Here is a 21,337-nt window from a genome sequence, read left to right as displayed (position 1 = left end):
CCTCCACACTTTCCCTGATCGCAGCCCTTGCTGGGTACACTGGCTGTGACATTGCAGCCTCCACACTTTCCCTGATCGCAGCCCTTGCTGGGTACACTGGCTGTGACATTGCAGCCTCCACACTTTCCGTGATCGCAGCCCTTGCTGGGTACACTGGCTGTGACATTGCAGCCTCCACACTTTCCCTGACAGCAGCCCTTGCTGGGTGCACTGGCTGTGACATTGCAGCCTCCACACTTTCCCTGATCGCAGCCCTTGCTGGGTACACTGGCTGTGACATTGCAGCCTCCACACTTTCCCTGATTGCAGCCCTTGCTGGGTACACTGGCTGTAACATTGCAGCCTCCACACTTTCCCTGATCGCAGCCCTTGCTGGGTACACTGGCTGTGACATTGCAGCCTCCACACTTTCCCTGATCGCAGCCCTTGCTGGGTACACTGGCTGTGACATTGCAGCCTCCACACTTTCCCTGATCGCAGCCCTTGCTGGGTACACTGGCTGTGACATTGCAGCCTCCACACTTTCCCTGATCGCAGCCCTTGCTGGGTACACTGGCTGTGACATTGCAGCCTCCACACTTTCCCTGATCGCAGCCCTTGCTGGGTACACTGGCTGTGACATTGCAGCCTCCACACTTTCCCTGATCGCAGCCCTTGCTGGGTACACTGGCTGTGACATTGCAGCCTCCACACTTTCCCTGATCGCAGCCCTTGCTGGGTACACTGGCTGTGACATTGCAGCCTCCACACTTTCCCTGATCGCAGCCCTTGCTGGGTACACTGGCTGTGACATTGCAGCCTCCACACTTTCCCTGATGGCAGCCCTTGCTGGGTACACTGGCTGTGACATTGCAGCCTCCACACTTTCCCTGATCGCAGCCCTTGCTGGGTACACTGGCTGTGATATTGCAGCCTCCACACTTTCCCTGATCGCAGCCCTTGCTGGGTACACTGGCTGTGACATTGCAGCTTCCACACTTTCCCTGATCGCAGCCCTTGCTGGGTACACTGGCTGTGACATTGCAGCCTCCACACTTTCCCTGATCGCAGTCCTTGCTGGGTACACTGGCTGTGACATTGCAGCCTCCACACTTTCCCTAATCGCAGCCCTTGCTGGGTACACTGGCTGTGACATTGCAGCCTCCACACTTTCCCTGATCGCAGCCCTTGCTGGGTACACTGGCTGTGACATTGCAGCCTCCACACTTTCCCTGATCGCAGCCCTTGCTGGGTACACTGGCTGTGACATTGCAGCCTCCACACTTTCCCTGATCGCAGCCCTTGCTGGGTACACTGGCTGTGACATTGCAGCCTCCACACTTTCCGTGATCGCAGCCCTTGCTGGGTACACTGGCTGTGACATTGCAGCCTCCACACTTTCCCTGACAGCAGCCCTTGCTGGGTGCACTGGCTGTGACATTGCAGCCTCCACACTTTCCCTGATCGCAGCCCTTGCTGGGTACACTGGCTGTGACATTGCAGCCTCCACACTTTCCCTGATTGCAGCCCTTGCTGGGTACACTGGCTGTAACATTGCAGCCTCCACACTTTCCCTGATCGCAGCCCTTGCTGGGTACACTGGCTGTGACATTGCAGCCTCCACACTTTCCCTGATCGCAGCCCTTGCTGGGTACACTGGCTGTGACATTGCAGCCTCCACACTTTCCCTGATCGCAGCCCTTGCTGGGTACACTGGCTGTGACATTGCAGCCTCCACACTTTCCCTGATCGCAGCCCTTGCTGGGTACACTGGCTGTGACATTGCAGCCTCCACACTTTCCCTGATCGCAGCCCTTGCTGGGTACACTGGCTGTGACATTGCAGCCTCCACACTTTCCCTGATCGCAGCCCTTGCTGGGTACACTGGCTGTGACATTGCAGCCTCCACACTTTCCCTGATCGCAGCCCTTGCTGGGTACACTGGCTGTGACATTGCAGCCTCCACACTTTCCCTGATCGCAGCCCTTGCTGGGTACACTGGCTGTGACACTGCAGCCTCCACACTTTCCCTGATGGCAGCCCTTGCTGGGTACACTGGCTGTGACATTGCAGCCTCCACACTTTCCCTGATCGCAGCCCTTGCTGGGTACACTGGCTGTGATATTGCAGCCTCCACACTTTCCCTGATCGCAGCCCTTGCTGGGTACACTGGCTGTGACATTGCAGCCTCCACACTTTCCCTGATGGCAGCCCTTGCTGGGTACACTGGCTGTGACATTGCAGCCTCCACACTTTCCCTGATGGCAGCCCTTGCTGGGTACACTGGCTGTGACATTGCAGCCTCCACACTTTCCCTGATCGCAGCCCTTGCTGGGTACACTGGCTGTGACATTGCAGCCTCCACACTTTCCCTGATGGCAGCCCTTGCTGGGTACACTGGCTGTGACATTGCAGCCTCCACACTTTCCCTGATGGCAGCCCTTGCTGGGTACACTGGCTGTGACATTGCAGCCTCCACACTTTCCCTGATCGCAGCCCTTGCTGGGTACACTGGCTGTGACATTGCAGCCTCCACACTTTCCCTGATGGCAGCCCTTGCTGGGTACACTGGCTGTGACACTGCAGCCTCCACACTTTCCCTGATCGCAGCCCTTGCTGGGTACACTGGCTGTGACATTGCAGCCTCCACACTTTCCCTGATGGCAGCCCTTGCTGGGTACACTGGCTGTGACACTGCAGCCTCCACACTTTCCCTGATGGCAGCCCTTGCTGGGTACACTGGCTGTGACATTGCAGCCTCCACACTTTCCCTGATCGCAGTCCTTGCTGGGTACACTGGCTGTGACATTGCAGCCTCCACACTTTCCCTGATCGCAGCCCTTGCTGGGTACACTGGCTGTGATATTGCAGCCTCCACACTTTCCCTGATCGCAGCCCTTGCTGGGTATACTGGCTGTGGCATTGCAGCCTCCACACTTTCCCTGATGGCAGCCCTTGCTGGGTACACTGGCTGTGACATTGCAGCCTCCACACTTTCCCTGATGGCAGCCCTTGCTGGGTACACTGGCTGTGCGCATTCTGAGGAGCCGCCGTCTGAATCCGTAATGGAATGCTTGTGACTTTGTACGACATTTGCAATGTAACTGCTCTGAGGTTATGATGTTATGCATATAAAACGGGGCATACCATTAGCAGACGTGGCGGGGGGTTTGCTCCAACATGAGCTTTTCCTACAGTCCGTCTGTGGCTGCCGGATAGAACTGCAGCATAATGTTACTCGGGCTGTGAGTCCATCTGTCATGTAGCTGCTTGGAACCATCACACACTGTAAGGAGCGAGAGATTGTTTCTTCTCTCGCATTCCTCAGGCCCCAGACATGAACGCCCAATGCTTCCTGGTAGGTTTTCTGACTGAGGGGGGAGGGGCAGTGCATTAAGCAGGCAGCTAGACATTACAGATAAGGCTGCACGGTACAGTGTGCTGAGCGCGCAGGGGCCACCATGCTGCAGTGACATACGGGGACAGGTCCTGCTATTTTATCTAATACATAAGTGACACCATGCCCTGGGGGGTCTGTGCACAGTCTGCGAGTCTGACAAGTGTCACAGGTAAGTTCCTTTCTGCATTTTCAGAACTGTACCATAGATTGTAGCATTGTGCACAATGTGTGCTGAGCAGCGTGCACAATATGGGGGTATTATACAGTCACAGGGGGGCACAGATTCACACTGTACAGTGCCCACTGTGGGGGTATTATACAGTCACAGGGGGCACAGATCACACTGTACAGTGCCCACTATGGGGGTATTATATAGTCATATATTTACACTGTACAGTGCCCACTATGGGGGTATTATACAGTCATATATTCACACTGTACAGTGCCCACTATGGGGGTATTATGCAGTGACAGGGGGCACAGATCACACTGTACAGTGCCCACTATGGGGGTATTATACAGTCATATATTCACACTGTACAGTGCCCACTATGGGGGTATTATGCAGTGACAGGGGGCACAGATCACACTGTACAGTGCCCACTCTGGGAGTATTATGCAGTGACAGGGGGCACAGATCACACTGTACAGTGCCCACTCTGGGGGTATTATGCAGTGACAGGGGGCACAGATCACACTGTACAGTGCCCACTCTGGGGGTATTATGCAGTGACAGGGGGCACAGATCACACTGTACAGTGCCCACTATGGGGGTATTATGTAGTGACAGGGGGCACAGATCACACTGTACAGTGCCCACTATGGGAGTATTATGCAGTGACAGGGGGCACAGATCACACTGTACAGTGCCCACTCTGGGGGTATTATGCAGTGACAGGGGGCACAGATCACACTGTACAGTGCCCACTCTGGGGGTATTATGCAGTGACAGGGGGCACAGATCACACTGTACAGTGCCCACTCTGGGAGTATTATGCAGTGACAGGGGGCACAGATCACACTGTACAGTGCCCACTATGGGGGTATTATGTAGTGACAGGGGGCACAGATCACACTGTACAGTGCCCACTATGGGAGTATTATGCAGTGACAGGGGGCACAGATCACACTGTACAGTGCCCACTCTGGGGGTATTATGCAGTGACAGGGGGCACAGATCACACTGTACAGTGCCCACTCTGGGGGTATTATGCAGTAACAGGGGGCACAGATCACACTGTACAGTGCCCACTCTGGGGGTATTATGCAGTGACAGGGGGCACAGATCACACTGTAGAGTGCCCACTATGGGGGTATTATGCAGTGACAGGGGGCAGAGATCACACTGTACAGTGCCCACTATGGGGGTATTATGCAGTGACAGGGGGCACAGATCTGGCTGCAGTCACGCTGTACAAGCCTTCCTACAGCTGTTGTGTTATGCGTCGTCACTGGTCCCATGGTCTGTACATGTGAGGAGGGCTTACTGCATACAATACATACTGTATATAAAATACAGTACACAGCGTCAGTCCCATAGAGGGAGGACCTGCCCTGATAACACTGCAGAACACAATGTAGGGTCCTCTACACTTTTTCTGTAAGAGAAAAAAATTAGAAAGGAACAAGCGCATGTGACATAAATATATCTAATCTGCCCTGTCTTTTTATAGGGGAGAGACATGTAAATCCAGCCTATGGGTCACTATGTGTTCTTCAGGTTCTGATCTCCTCTGTGGGGCACATCAATGATGCATGACATGTTTATCTGGGCTCCTTCCATGGCTCACTGTATATCTCACTAGGTAGAAACGCCCCACGTGATGGTGGCAATGTTGTATAGAGTGTGGCAATGACAACAAATACAAATGTGACGATGGTGAGCCCTTATGGCCTTGTGACCAGGTTTTAACATATGTGAGGACTTCTTCACAGCTGGTCCCACTGGAGAAAAGAAATGATACTTTGGTTATAGTTTTCACTGTCGACAGCTTTTTCTGGAGATATTTAGTGAGTCAGGAGAATGTAATGATTTATAGCTGCTGATTGAATATTGAGGGGAGTAAAGGCCCAGTTACACGGGACGATATATCGGGCGATCTCATGAGCGACGTGATACGCCCAGATCGTATTTACGATTTGCCGGTATCGCTCATAGGTCGTTTATTTGCTATCACACGTAACGATCTCAAAATCGACGCATCAGCGATCAACGATATATTGTTGGACCCAGGCGGTCGTTTGAATGTTGTTCGATGTTGGCAGAGTGTCAAACGGAGCAATATGTCGGCTGCTTCCCCAAAACGAACAATTTTTTCAAAATGAACGACGTGTCAACGATCCACGATTTTCATCCTATTTGCGATCGTTTGGAGTCGCACTTAGGTGTCACACGCAATGACGTCGCAAACGATGCCGGTTGTGCGTCACAGAATCCGTGATCCCGACGACATATCGCCCGATATATCGTCTCGTGTAACGGGGCCTTATAGGACAGTATATAGATTATAAAGTACACGTCTAGGTGTGACACCAGCTGTGTCCCAAATCCCACTGTCTCCATGTCAGACATAGCTGAGCTGTACAGAAATGTTTGGTGGCCCCTTCCCTGTTCCCGGCCCTGACTTGGAGGGCTTGTTGTATGGAGGTTGTCCACCATTGTAGGGTCAAGTTGGTTAGAAGATAATTCCTGATACCTGAGAACATCTCTACCAAACAACACACCTAATCTCAGCTCACCTTCATGGGTCCCTAACAGTGTGACATATCGTATGTAATGAATGCCTCCGTAGTCTCACCTGAACATCAATATTTTGGTAATAGTTCACATTAAAGAATCAGTAAATTATTTTCATGACCCTCCGGGCTGAGCTCGCCCTGTTTACTGCTGACAACAAGTAATAAAAAAGTTGTCAAATATCATCAAAGCCTAAGAGTTTTTCATGTTGCAGTCGCTGCCCTGAGTAATTATGGACTACAGATGTATGCCTGAGACTTAGTCACTTTGAAGCTGTCCCTTCAGAGACGGTCTGATATAGTTTAAAGGCAAATGACAGCTCGTTCCATAGCTGGTCTATTAAGGGATTGCTTTCAAAGTGAAGTAGATGCAGGCTAATGTAGAAAAAAATGTCTCCTAAAAAGAGGCATCATGTATGCCACCTGGAGATATTTTACATCTAATGCAGCTTGGTATTAACGATAAAAAAATAATGAATATTGAAATATTGTTATTATAATATAAACATGGATATAATGAAATCTAGAAAGTGAAATTTAGAGTAATATTTAAAAGGACTCTGTCAGCAGGTTTTTGCAATGTAATCTGAAGACAGCATGCTGTAAGAGTTAAGACAGAGAATCAGCCCTGCATCTCTTATCTCAAAGTGAGGTTTGTTTACCTGTAATGTTTGTTTAAAGGGAACCTGTCACCAGATTTGGTGACTCTAAGCTGCGGCCACCACCAGTGGGCTCTTATATACAGCATTCTAACAGGCTGTATATAAGAACCCAGGCCGCTGTGTAGAACGTAAAAATCGCTTTATAATACTTACCTAACGGTCAGTACGGTGCAGACGGGTCAGATGGGTGTCTCCGTTCTCCGTGTGCGGCTTCTCCTCTTTCGGCCATCTTTGTCCTCCTTCTTCTGAAGCCTGGGTGTATGACGTGTCCTACGTCATGCACACAGGTGGGCATTGAGGTTCTGCGCAAGCGCACTTTGTACTATGCACAAGTACTGTAGTGCGCATGAGCGGGACCTCAATGCTGGCGCGTGTGCATGATGTAGGACGCATCATGCACCCACACTTCAGAAGAAGGAGGACAAAGATGGCCGAAAGAGGAGGTTCCAGACCTGGAGAACAGTGACACCCATCTGACCCATCTGCCTCGCACCGACCGTTTAAGTAAATATTATAAAGTGATTTTTACGTTCTCCACAGCAGCCTGGACTCTTATATACAGCATGTAAGAATGCAGAATATAAGAGCCCACTGGTGGTGGCCGCAGCTTAGAGTCACCAAATCTGGTGACAGGTTCCCTTTAAGCCTCTTAGCTTTATCATCAGTGAGTCTGAGGAGCATATGAGCTGTAGTTTAACTCCACCTCTAGCACCTTCTGTCTCTCGAAATGTACAGTGAAAGCCTGGTGTGGGCCGGGGCAGCTCCCACAGCTCTGCTACATGTTAAAAATGATATCTTTCACTGTGTCAGAATGGCTGCACACAGTAATATAAGGGATATATTGTTAGATTCAGAATCTCTTAGCCTACATCATGCTGCTTTCTCAGATGCTCTCAGATGAGGTAGCAAAAACGTGCTGACAGATTCACTTTAAGGATGCAAGGTAGGGCTTTAGTATGGCTTAAGTAACTTATGTAATCAATAATCCTGCCTTCAGCTTCATCAGCATTTGTTATGATTTAGATATGTCTCCTGGACATTATGAAGTTTATTATTACGCTATTGCACCTTGCATGTTTTTTAGTTGGTCCAAGAGACTTAAGGGGGCTTTACACGCAACGACATCGCTAACGAGATGTCGTTGGGGTCACGGAATTCGTGATGCACATCCGGCCTCGTTAGCGACGTCGTTGCGTGTGAAACGCACGAACGACCACTAATGATCAAAATTACTCACCACATCGTTGATCGTTGACACGTCGTTCTAATATCGTTGCTGTTGCAGGACGCAGGTTGTTCGTCATTCTTGCGGCAGCACACATTGCTACGTGTGACACCGAAGGAACGAGGAACAACATCGTACCTGCGGCCGCCGGCAACGAAGAAGGAAGGAGGTGGGCGGGATGTTACGGCCGCTCATCTCCGCCCCTTCGCTTCTATTGGGCGGCTGCTTAGTGACGTCGCTGTGACGCCGCACGAACCGCCCCCTTAGAAAGGAAAGATTGTTAGGCGGCCACAGCGACATCGCTAGGAAGGTAAGTATGTGTGACGGGTGTTAGTGATGTTGTGCGTCACGGGCAGCGATTTGCCCGTGACGCACAACCGATGTGGGCGGGTGCTTTCACCAGCAACATCGCTAGCGATGTGCTGTGGGTAAAGTGGCCTTAAGGCCTTACAACACTTTGGGCCCCGTTTATTAAGTCGCCGATCTTGATGAGGAGATGTGATTGAGCCACATGCTCCTTATACCTGAAGAGGAACATGCCTCTATATGAATCAGGGGCGTTGTACGAGTGGTGTTCACCTCCTCACAAGTCCTACTCCAGTCCCTCCTGCAGTAAGACTGTGGCAGAGCGAACGACTCCGCTCATCATTAATTTGACAAGCAGCGGTAGTCACATCCCTGTCCTGCCCCAGCTCCTTCCACTTTGCCAGAGCTGAGTGAAAATGGAGAGAGAACATCAAAAGTTTCCAAATTTTAGCACCAGTCTCCAGTTGCACCAAAATTATGTGACTTGTTAAAGCTTTTTTTTTTTCAGCATTCTGGCATAAAAGCATTGGTGAATCAGGTTACTTGGGTTTTCCCATATACCGTGTTTTTCCAAAAATAAGACCTCCCCCAAAAATGAGCCCTAGCAGGGATTTTCAGCATTTTCGGAGAAAGGCTTAAATATAAGCCCTCCCCCGAAAATAAGCCCTAGTCCCGGATCAATAATGAAGTGTCCGTGCAGCTAAAAAAGATACAGATACTACAGGACACTTCATTATACACAGCGGCACCCGGCAATCACACTCACCCGACACTGAGCGGCAGGACCTGCAGTGATCACACCCGCACACATCAGCTCTCAGACACACACACACACAATCAGATCTCACACACACACCAGATCTCACACACAAACATCGGATCGCACACACAGTCAGATCGCACACATAATCAGATCGCACACACAAACATCGGCTCACACGCAAACAACAAATCACACACACACACACAAACATCGGATCACACACACATCGAATCGCATACACACTCACCTCATCCAGTGACACTGATCTCTTCTCGCCGGGAGAATCCTGAGAGGCAGTGCGGTGCAGCGCGACGAACAGGACCTGCGGCCGGACATGTGACTTGCTCTCATTCTCTGCTGCCGTAAGTGCTGGATGTGATGTGATGTGATGTGTTGTGTGTGTGTGTGTGTCTCTGCAATCGGCTGTGTGTGTGTCTGCGATCGGCTGTGTGTGTGTGTGTCTGCAATCGGCTGTGTTTTTCTGCGATCGGCTGTGTGTGTCTGCGTTCGGATGTGTGTATCTGTGATCGGCTGTGTGTGCCTGCGATCGGATGTGTCTAGCTGTGATGGCTGTGCGTGCCTGCGATCTGCTGTGTGTATCTGTGATCGGCTGTGTGTGTCTGTGATCGGATGTGTGTATCTGTGATGGCTGTGTGTGATCTGCTGTGTATATCTGCAATCTGCTGTGTGTGTATCTGTGATCTGCTGTGTGTATCTGTGATCGGCTGTGTGTGCCTGCGATCTGCTGTGTGTGATCTGCTGTGTGTGATCGGCTGTGTGTGATCGGCTGTGTGTATCTGTGATCGGCTGTGTATATCTGCGATCTGCTGTGTGTATCTGTGATCGGCTGTGTGTGCCTGCTATCTGCTGTGTGTGATCTGCTGTGTGTGATCTGCTGTGTGTGATCGGCTGTGTGTGATCGGCTGTGTGTATCTGTGATCGGCTGTGTATATCTGCGATCTGCTGTGTGTATCTGTGATCGGCTGTGTGTGCCTGCTATCTGCTGTGTGTGATCTGCTGTGTGTGTATCTGTGATCGGCTGTGTGTATCTGTGATCGGCTGTGTGTGCCTGCGATCTGCTGTGTGTGATCTGCTGTGTATATCTGTGATCTGCTGTGTGTCTGTGTGTGATCTGCTGTGTGTGTATCTGTGATCGGCTGTGTGTATCTGTGATCGGCTGTGTGTATCTGTGATCGGCTGTGTGTGCCTGCGATCTGCTGTGTGTGATCTGCTGTGTGTGTATCTGTGATCGGCTGTGTGTATCTGTGATCGGCTGTGTGTGCCTGCGATCTGCTGTGTGTGATCTGCTGTGTATATCTGTGATCTGCTGTGTGTCTGTGTGTGATCTGCTGTGTGTATCTGTGATCGGCTGTGTGTATCTGTGATCGGCTGTGTGTGCCTGCGATCTGCTGTGTGTGATCTGCTGTGTGTGTATCTGTGATCGGCTGTGTGTATCTGTGATCGGCTGTGTGTGCCTGCGATCTGCTGTGTGTGATCTGCTGTGTATATCTGTGATCTGCTGTGTGTCTGTGTGTGATCTGCTGTGTGTATCTGTGATCGGCTGTGTGTGTCTGCGATCGGATGTGTGTATCTGTGATGGCTGTGTGTGCCTGAGATCTGCTGTGTGTGATCTGCTGTGTATATCTGCGATCTGCTGTGTGTATCTGTGATCGGCTGTGTGTGCCTGCGATCTGCTGTGTGTGATCTGCTGTGTATATCTGTGATCTGCTGTGTGTGTGTGTGATCTGCTGTGTGTGTCTGGGATCTTCTGTGTGTGTCAGCGTCTCAGCTAGCAGCAGGGTAGGACGGCGTGCAGCACCGACCGGAGATCACAGGAGGACCTGGGAACCACGCAGACGTCCTGGTCTGGTGAGTATGAGTCTCCTGGGAAGTGGGGGGGTCTGCTTTTTTGGGGGGTGAACTTACCCCCAACCGTGTTTCTCCAAGAATAAGACCTCCTCCAAAAATAAGCGCTAGCGCTTTTTTGGGGGGCAAAAAAAATATAAGACAGTGTCTTATTTTTGGAAAAACACGGTAGCATGCATAGGACGCGAGAGATAATCACAGACCTGCAGAATATGCGCACATAACATATCTCTAGATGAAAATGAGCTCATTCCCATGGAGCATTGCCAGTACGACTCCGCACTCAGCCGGTGCCCCATGTGGATGGAAACAAACAGTACTTTGCCTGTAGCCAGAGTCCTGGGGAGTATACTATCAGGAATCACATGCTAGAAAATAAATAACAAATCATGCTTGTCATTCTATTTATCATAATTGACTCCTATAACTCTATAATAGCTTATATCCAAATTTATGAAACGGTGGCAATATACTGTAAAGCAGTAGTAAGTAAGAATTTGTAAAAAAAGCTTTCTCTATATTTTTTTATAAATTTAAAGCGCCACACAGTGGGGGTTTTTCCAGCGCTGGAGTGGCGTTTTAAATCTAAGTCCTCTTCCCAGCCGACATTTTTGTCTTTTTTCAGCACCACTCGGGTTCCCGCAGCGCCATCTTGTACTTGTAATTTCTGACTGGCCGGAAGTCACAAGTAAAGTCACAAACTCTCAATGCAAGTCTATGAGAGCTAAACTGAGGCCAGGACAAGACTTTCATAGACTTAAAGTCCCTGGCAGACGTTCTGTCGCTTATCCATGTTATATAAATAAAAGCTTATAAGTTATATAACCTGACTTTAAATTCATCCATTGGTTTTATAAATTACTCTTTTGAAAGCTGAAACCCTCCCAAATTTGGTTTAGGTTATGAAAATAAAGTTGCTGCAAAGCTGAAATATTGATCATTTAATGAACACAGAAAGGTCAGATTTTGGCAAGACAAAAGTTTTGTCGCCCACATAAAGTAATGTGAAATTCAAACAAATAATTAACTTCTAATACAAAGATATGTTGCATAACATTGGTAAATGAAGTTTTGTTGCTATTAGAGCCATATTTAATATTTTATGTGACTTCCATGAGCTTGAAGGACTGCATCCCTGCGGTTCAACAATGAATCATACAATTTGAGGAAGTCATCAGGAATAGCAAAGAATGCAGTCTTACACGCCTCCCAGAGTTCATCTAGATTCTTTGGTTTTGTCTTCCAAGCTTCTTCTTTCATCCTACCCCAAACATGCTCAATGATGTTCATGTCTGGTGACTGGGCTGGCCAGTCCTTGAGCACCTTGATCTTCTTTGCCAGGAGGAACTTTGGTGTAGAGATGTATGTATGAGATGGAGCACCATCCTGCTGCAGATTTTGAAACCTTTTATGATTGGGAATGTAAGAGGTAGCTAATACTTCTTGATATTTTAGGCTATTGATATTGCCTTCCACCTTGCAAATGTTTCGCACACTCCATATTGAATGTAACCCCAGACCATGACCTTTCCACCACCAAACTTAACTGTTTTCTGGATCCATATGGGCTCCAGTAGATCTCCTGCAGTATTTGCAGTGGCTGTGGTGTAATTCAACTGAAGATTCATCAGAGAAATCCACCTTCTGCCACTTTTCCAGCGTCCATCTGTTTAGCAGGCTGTGGGACTTGGCAAATGCCACGTTTTTTTAAATGACCTTTTGTTAGGTGCTGGCTTCTAGGCACTGATTCGACCATGGAGGTCATTTCGAGACAGAATCCTACAAACTGTTCTAGTTGACACAGGGACTTGAGGTGACCAGGCCTTTTGGAGCTCTGCTGCAGTGGAAGAGCGGCTGGCTTTGGATTTTCTAACCAACAAACGTTTCTCCTGAGTAGTTGTCTTGCGGGGTCTGCCGGACCTGGGCTTGTCAAAAACATCTCCAGTCACTTTAAATCTTTTTTTAATTCTTTGTACTTAATGCTGAGACACATTAAAGGTGCCAGCCACCTCTGCAGTGGATCTGGTCTTCAGCCTCTTGATAATCAAGGCTTTGGTCGCATGGTCGATTTTTGGCATGTTGTCAGAGGTCAAGTTGCAGTTCAACTGAAGGTCTGGGGTGCTGGGTTTCTTTTTATACACACCCACTAATTAACCGATCATTTAGTGAGCACAGGTGAGGATGTAAACTAGGATTGGGTGCATTATATGACAAGGTGACAAAAACCTTTGTCTTGCCAAAATCTGATCTTTCTGTGTTCATTAAATGATCAATATTTCAGCTTTGCTTTCATAACCTAAACCAAATTTGGGAGGGTTTCAGCTTTCAAAAGAGTAATTTATGAAACCAATGGATGAATTTAAAGTCAGGTTATATAACTTATAAGCTTTTATTTACATAACATGGATAAGCGACAGAACTTCTGTCAGGGACTGGACATTGAGCTGTGACCTCCGACTCCATGAAATACACTGGAGCTGCCGGCTGGAGCTGCAGCAATAACAGAAGAAGACAGCGGCAGGTGAGTATAAGACAGGGGGCAGGGGACTTAAATTTAAAGCACCACTCCAGAGGTGAAATATAATAAAAAGAACTGCCGAAATTAAAACTTTAAACTTAGTAGTATCTCCTCCAATTGCTGCTGTTAGGCTGCATTCACACGATCGTATGGCATCCGATGCAAGTACATCAGATTCAATATACTAATAACCCTTGGCTCCCACTATGCTGCCAGCGTGAGCCGAGTGTCATGCAAATGTGATCCGATCCTGCGATCAGGTCACAGCTGAGGAGAGGGAGAGATTAATCTCTCCATCACCTCCATTGTCAGCTGATGTCATTATCGCACTGCACTTGGATGTCATCCGAGTGCACTCCAATGTTTTTCTCGCCCCTTAAGACTTGTATGAGTGCGGGTGACATGGCTCTCGCTGACAATTACAGCGTGCTGCAACTTTTTGCTCATCCAGATTCTGATGAGAAAAAAGCTGACCATCTGCTCTCCCTCATTGAATAACATTGGTCCAAGGGCAATGCGAGATTTTCTCACATTGCACTCGTCCAATTCATACCCTCGTGTGAGCGTACCCTTAAATTGATTCTGGAACACTTTTTCTGTTTTTCTGTGCCCATCCATTTCAAAGTTATGTTCCCTGATATCAATGATATAAATTTTCCCGTTGACTAAGTGGCCGCATACCACAGAACTCCTCTATGGGCATTTGCTTTTATTCTCTAGGATGCTGGCCAATGAAAACAGAGCTGTTTTATATAGGTGAAAAAGCAAACAAAGAGGCTCACTTTTCAGCATGTTCTCCTGAGATGAGAACTTTGCATGCCCATGCTAAGAACTCAACGGGGATTGTGTTCCTAATCTAGTACTATAGCATTGGAGCCCAGGAGAGCGGCAGCACTGTACAGCCAAATGATCAGAAACTGTTGTGATTGTGGTATAGGCTGCTCTTCTGTGCTGCTGCCTCTAAAAGTAGGTAAGGATGTGGCCTCTGTGGAGTTTTCGGCAAGATTATAGTGTCACGTTGCATCTTCGCATCTAATGGTTTTCAGTGAAGTCACATTGCTACCTGTGATCTTCCGCGACTGCAGCATAGAGTCGTAAATGTTTACAAATGTGGTTGTATTTTTTTGTCGTTGGTTGCAAATCAAACAAATTGACTTCAATGCCAGTTGCATCCAACTCCAGCTTACATGCAACTCATCTGCAAATTGTCTAATTTTCAAAGATCTAAAATAGTAATGTGGCAGAAAGTTGCAGACAAGGTGCACAGATTTTTTTGGTGGCGCGAGACATGTTGCCTTGTAGTTCCAACCATAGTCAAAACCTATATTTTGAGTTCTGTTTCTCTATTATGTTTCAGGAGCAGAGAATCTAAACTCACGTTCAAGTAGAACAAAGAGGCCTGCATGCTGCGCTTTTTGGTTAATTTAAAAAACAGATGTAAAAAGGAAACCAGACAGAACCCATTACAGCCAAGATGGCCCCTCTGCTTCAGTATGCATCCGTTTTGTAACTGAAGAATTTTCTGCATAAATTTCTGTTTCACTATTCCTGAAATGAAAAAAACTCTTAGATGCAAATATCAGAAATGCAAAATCAGGCACAGCCTGCAGAGAACAATGGTGATGTTTCTAAGCTTAGGCAGCAGTTTAAAAAGTAGCTCTGAAACCCTAGATCTGTAGGACCCCAAATGACAACCACCTTCTACTCGGTGTAGGCCTCCAGTTTTCAGGTATCCTTCTCTTGAGTTGAAGAGCCCATGTTTAATAATCAAACAGATTAACTGGATGGCCGTGAGGACCACTCTCAAATAAATTTTAGCCACTATGTTTATGCTCTTCTCTTCAGGACCTTCTACTCACCCATAGTTACACTTTTTTGGGTGATACTTTTTGTCACACATTTCCTTTCATTGTTGAAGGGGTTCTCTAGGACTGTGGCTTTGATGGTCTATTGTGTCAATGTTTGATCATTGGGGATGGGGGTGTTTGACTTCTTATGTTTCTTAGGCCTAGGACACATGACAAGAAAAAAGTGCGAGTGGAATGCGATAAAAAATCGCATTCCACTCTGACCAATATTACTCTATGGGCGATTATTTTCTCAGCCCTAACCGGACCGAAAAAACAGTCACATTATGCTGTGAGTGTAATGCGATCCTGTTTCACTCGCACCCATACAAGTCTATGGGGCGAGGGAAACATCGCACTGCACTCACGTTACACTGGTGTACTGCGAGTGCAGAGCGAGAATCGCATCAGCCGGCAACGGAGGAGAGAGGGAAATAAATCCTTCCCTCTCCTCCGCAATGCCTGCCCTCCCCTCTGCAGAACCGGCCTTCCCCTCCGCAGCACCGGCACTCCTCTCCGCAGCGCTGGCTCTCCCTCTGCAGCTGTGGTCTGATTGCACGTTCGGACCAAAGTCGCATGACCCTCGCATGACACTCTGCTCCCACTATGCTGCGCGCATGAGCCCAGTGTCATGTGAGTACTCGCATACAACCCCGTTTGGCCTTAGCCTTACATACAGTAGACACAAGGCTCATCCATACTTGTGGCTGCACCTGATAGTGCTGTCCTTTCCTTTATTGTGCTGATCATCATCTATTAAAAACTGAAGGATATGTTAAAATCCATGAGAACCTCTTTAACTTTGTGCGCCAGCTTTGGTGAGTACATTTTTAAGAGCCATTGCAATTATTTTTTCAATTCTTTTTTTTTAACGTCTAAGACAAAAACCTTTAAGTGACCCTCCGGCCTCTTTATGCAATGCATAATCTGTAGGAATAAAACAACTGCTCAAGGGTTATTTTGAATGTTTATTTTGGGAGGCAGAAATAATGGTTTGGATCCAGACCTACAATTTTGTGTGATTGTTTTAACACTTCTCCAAAATAACTCATGAATACTACTTGGGAAAGTTGAGCAGTAAATGATGTCATGCCCAACATTCTTTACACTCAAAACACTGGCCGGTGGCAGCATGGGGGCCATCTGGCCTTTGAAATCTGAAGATATTTCTGTCCATTTTGGATATCTCTTTTAACCCTTTTTTTTTTCCTTTGCTCAGAACTCACAATAGTTCATTATGTTTTTCCTATTTTTAATTTTCTATAGATTCATCTAGTGGTCAAGTGGTAGCATTATTTTGTAGACATCCAACTTCATTATTTTTCTTCAGCTAAGTTTGCCCAATGGTATAAAAATAAAGTAAAATTTTCATCCAGAAAAAAAAAAATGTGTCACCTATATTGTCATCCCTATACCATCTGTACGCAAACTGTACTGCGATTGTTTTTATACATCAGCTGTTTCCTATAGTAATACTGGCTATGTAGATGTAAAAACTGGAAAATATGTGAATAATATACGTGGGATCCTATTTTATTTTTGCAGATCCATAGACATGAATAGGTGAGTCTCATCCAAAATGTGGAAGAGAAAAGTGCATGCTGCAATTATTTTCAAGTGGACATTCAGTCCATGGAAAAAAAAGCGTTCAACTGAATCGCGCTATTGAATAAAATTGTTCCAGCTGTTGTCAGTTTTTTTCCGCAGACAGCACTCGGATCGAATATTCAGCCATAAGAACGTAGACTAACGTGGGCTTCACACGAGACGATCTATCGTGCGATTGCATGATCAATCGTACCCGTCCCCGTCATTTGTGCGTCATGGGCAATTAGTTGACCGTGGCGCACAAAGTCGTTAACCCCCCGTCACACGTACTTACCTCCCGGGCGACGTTTGCAGTGGGCGGCGAACATCCACTTCCTGAAGGGGGAGGGACGTTCGGCGTCACAGCGACGACAGCCGGCCAATAGAAGCGGAGGGGCGGAGATGAGCGGGACATAAACATCCCGCCCACCTCCTTCTTTCCGCATTGCCGGCGTGACGCAGGTAAGCTATGTTCGTCGTTCCCGAGGTGTCACACGGAGCAACGTGTGCTGCCTCGGGAACGATGAACAACCGGCGCAGAAGGAGGAACGATTTTTTTAAACTGAGCGACGTGTCAACGATGAACGAGAAGGGGATTATTTCTGCTCATTCACCGTCGCATGTAGCTGTCACACGCTACGATATATCAGACGATGCCGGATGTGCGTCACTTACGACGTGACCCTGACTACATATCGCCTGATATATCGTACCGTGTGACGCCCGCATTAGACTGTGATAAATGACAATTAGAGAAAACAGCTTCAGCAGGAAAGCATGACGTCCCCCGGTACTCACCAAATGAGCAATACTAAGAAGGTTAAAATTGTGACTGATTTCTGCCACTTATATTTTACTCATTAAGTGTAATTGCAGGCTATCAAGGTGGCAAATAGGATAGAAGGGTTAAAAATGAACAACAATGGACAGAAATGTTAAAAATTAGAGATGGGCGAGCACTAAAATGCTCGAGTGTTCGGTACTGTAGACACTTTGAAAGTGCTCATCTCGAGAAAGAAGTATAATGGAATTCAATGACTGCACAGGTCGGCTCTCCAGGAAGTCAATGGCTGGGCAGTTCGGCTCTCCGGGAAGTCAATGACTGCGCATGTTGGCTCTCCGGGAAGTCAGTTGCTGGGCAGTTCGGCTATCCGAGAAGTCAATGGCTGGGCAGTATGGCTCTCCAGGAAGTCAATGACTGCGCAGTTTGGCTCTCCGGGAAGTCAATGACTGCGCAGTTTGGCTCTCCGGGAAGTCAATGACTGCGCAGTTCGGCTCTCCGGGAAGTTAATGACTGCACGGTTCGGCTCTCTGGGAAGTCAATGACTGTGGAGTTCGGCTCTCCGGGAAGTCAATGAATGCGCAGGTTGGCTCTCCGGGAAGTCAATGGCTGGGCAGTTCGGCTCTCCTAGAAGTCAATGGCTGGGCAGTACGGCTCTCCAGGAAGTCAATGACTGCGCAGTTTGGCTCTACGGGAATTCAATGACTACGTAGTTTGGCTCTCTGGGAAGTTAATGACTGCGCAGTTCGGCTCTCTGGGAAGTCAATGACTGTGCAGTTCGGCTCTCCGGGAAGTCAATGACTGCGCAGGTTGGCTCTCCGGGAAGTCAATGGCTGGGCAGTTCGGCTCTCCGAGAAGTCAATGGCTGGGCAGTATGGCTCTCCAGGAAGTCAGTGACTGTGCAGTTTGGCTCTCCGGGAAGTCAATCACTGCGCAGTTCGGCTCTCTGGGAAGTTAATGACTGCGCAGTTCGGTTCTCTGGGAAGTCAATGACTGTGCAGTTCGGCTCTCCGGGAAGTCAATGACTGCGCAGATTGGCTCTCCGGGAAGTCAATGGCTGGGCAGTTCGGCTCTTCGAGAAGTCAATGGCTGGGCAGTACGGCTCTCCAGGAAGTCAATGACTGCGCAGTTTGGCTCTACGGGAATTCAATGACTACGTAGTTCGGCTCTCCGGGAAGTCAATAACTGTGCAGGTCGGCTCTCTGGGAAGTCAATAACTGTGCAGGTCGGCTCTCCGGGAAGTCAATAACTGCGCAGTTCGGCTCCGGGAAGTCAATGACTGGTTAGTTCGGCTCTCCGGGAAGTCAATGGCTGGGCAGTTCGGCTCTCCGAGAAGTCAATGACTGGGCAGTTCGGCTCTCCAGAAAGTCAATGACTGCGTAGTTCGGCTCTCCAGAAAGTCAATGACTGGGCAGTTCGGCTCTCTGCCAACATACAGCCAGCCATAAATTGAGCATTTCCGGCGTTTTTTTTTTTCTTTTGATACACTTACGTCTGAGAATGTAGTTTTCTCCCCCAGTAGAGTAATTCAGAAACTGTGACTGGCTCTCCCTGGGATGCCTGCACACATTATACAGTGAAATTGAATCAAGCCTCTGCATTGTGGTCGTTGTGTCACGGACAAACCATCCGATCACCTGTGATTCTCAGCTGAGCTCCTTGAGTACCCGAGCACCCCAATGCATGATTGAGTAACAAGCAGTGCTGAACACGCTCTCACATAACTATTAAAAATGCATGGAATAACATGTGGAGGGATTGCCTATCTTCAGTAGAGGTCATCAATAACTAATCGGTCGTAGTTCAATTCTCAGTGTTTATAAATAGGAGCTGATCCAGAGTTCTCAGATTCACCCACTAAAAATCTAAAAATTGAACAGAGATATTCCGTACCACCACTGGAGATAGTAATAGCAAATTATTGGGGGGTGACAGGTGTTTTACCCCAAATCACCTAATATTAATGAACTACTGTCTAACTTCCCTATCAGCAAGTTTTTGGAGTGGTGGAGGAAACACACGTAAACACGGGAAGAGGATCCAAACCCCTTGCAGATGTGGTCCTTGGTGGAATTTGAACCCAGGACTTCAGTGCTACAAAGCAACAGCACTATCCACTGAGCCACCGTGCCATTTATGCATCTGCTTTGGCCTCCGGGGCCAGGGTTTAATTGCTACTTCTGCCCCCTATTGCTACATCTAATATATAAAGCTGAATGTGTGTGTGTGTGTGTATGTGTGTGTGTGTGTATGTGTGTGTGTGTGTGTGTATGTGTGTGTGTGTGTGTGTGTGTGTGTATGTGTGTGTGTATGTATGTATGTGTGTGTGTATGTATGTGTGTATGTGTGTGTGTGTATGTATGTGTGTATGTATGTGTGTATGTATGTATGTCCGGGATTGGCATCTGCACCGTTGCAGCTACAGCCACAAAATTTTGCACACTCACATGTCTGGACCCCGAGAGCATCATAGGCTATGTTGTGAGGCGAAATTTTAACCCCACGTGTTCCAATTTACCAATCAATTTTGCCCCTATCTACATAATGGGGAAAAAGTGAAACGAAAAGTGTATCCGCACCGTCGCATTTACAATCACGAAATTTTGCACAGACACCTCATGTGACCCAGGGAATGTCGTAGACTATGTTTTGACAGGAAAATGTAACCCCGCGCTTTACAGTTACTCTCCAAAAAACATGCCTCCATTAAAGTAAATGGAGCCTGGAACTACAGGTTATTAGTAGGAGCTGTGATTGGTTGCTATAGGAACAAAAGACATTCATAGTATGAGAAGCTTATATGTGAGGTAATAAGATGCCGGTGTGGAGGCGGACAGAGAGAGACAGAGAGAGACAGACAGGGAAAGACACAGAGAGATAGAGACAGACAGGGAAAGAGACAGACGGAGACAAATGGTGAAAGAGACAGACTGAGACGGTGAAAGAGACAGACAGAGACAGACGGGGAAAGAGATAGAGACAGACCTGGAAAGAGACAGATGGGGAAAGAGACAGACAGACATGCAGACAGGGACAGAGACAGGCAGACAGGGAAGAAGGAGACAGCCAAAGAGACAGACAAAGATAGATGGGGAAAAACACAGACCTTGATAGAGACAGACGGGGTAAGAAACAGAGAAATAGAGACAGACAAGAAAAGAGACAGACAGAGACAGGCAGACAGGGAAAGAGACAGACAGGAAAAGACAGACAAAAAGACGGGGAGACAGACCTGGGAAAGAGACAGACCTGGGAAAGAGACAGACCTGGAAAGAGACAGATGGGTAAAAAAACAGAAAGACAGAGACAGACAAAGAAAGACAGAGACAGGCAGACGGGGAAAGAGACAGACGGAGAAAGAGACAGACGGGGAAAGACACAGACGGGGAAAGAGACAGATGAAGAAAGAGACACAGAGAGACAGATGGGGAAAGAGACAGATGGGGAAAGAGACAGATGGGGAAAGAGACAGACGGGGAAAGAGACAGACGGGGAAAGAGACAGACGGGGAAAGAGACAGACGGGGAAAGAGACAGACGGGGAAAGAGACAGACGGGGAAAGAGGCAGGCCTGGAAAGAGACAGACCTGGAAAGAGACACCTGAAAAGAGACAGATGGGGAAAGAGACAGACGGGCAAAGAGACAGACCTGGAAAGAGACAGACCTG

At 47.9% G+C, this 21,337-nt stretch overlaps 1 protein-coding gene across 10 annotated transcripts in view; it reads left to right on the top strand.

Annotated features, from left to right (window-relative positions):
- The first annotated feature begins 3,318 nt into the window (after positions 1-3,318).
- MBNL1 (muscleblind like splicing regulator 1) overlaps positions 3,319-21,337 on the top strand; it is a 286,937-nt gene continuing 268,918 nt past the window's right edge. For 4 of the 10 annotated variants that reach the window (XM_075340731.1, XM_075340728.1, XM_075340730.1 and 1 more), the window contains exon 1: positions 3,404-3,548. The gene's annotated coding sequence lies outside the window, so the exon portion shown is untranslated. Of the gene's footprint in view, positions 3,338-3,403; positions 3,549-21,337 lie in introns of those variants that run through there. The other 6 variants (XM_075340733.1, XM_075340732.1, XM_075340729.1 and 3 more) reach the window with 3 other exon arrangements.

This window comes from Anomaloglossus baeobatrachus, chromosome 3, assembly GCF_048569485.1.
Source record: "Anomaloglossus baeobatrachus isolate aAnoBae1 chromosome 3, aAnoBae1.hap1, whole genome shotgun sequence".
Lineage (NCBI taxonomy): Eukaryota > Metazoa > Chordata > Amphibia > Anura > Aromobatidae > Anomaloglossus > Anomaloglossus baeobatrachus.
This window is presented reverse-complemented; position numbering and strand designations above follow the sequence as displayed.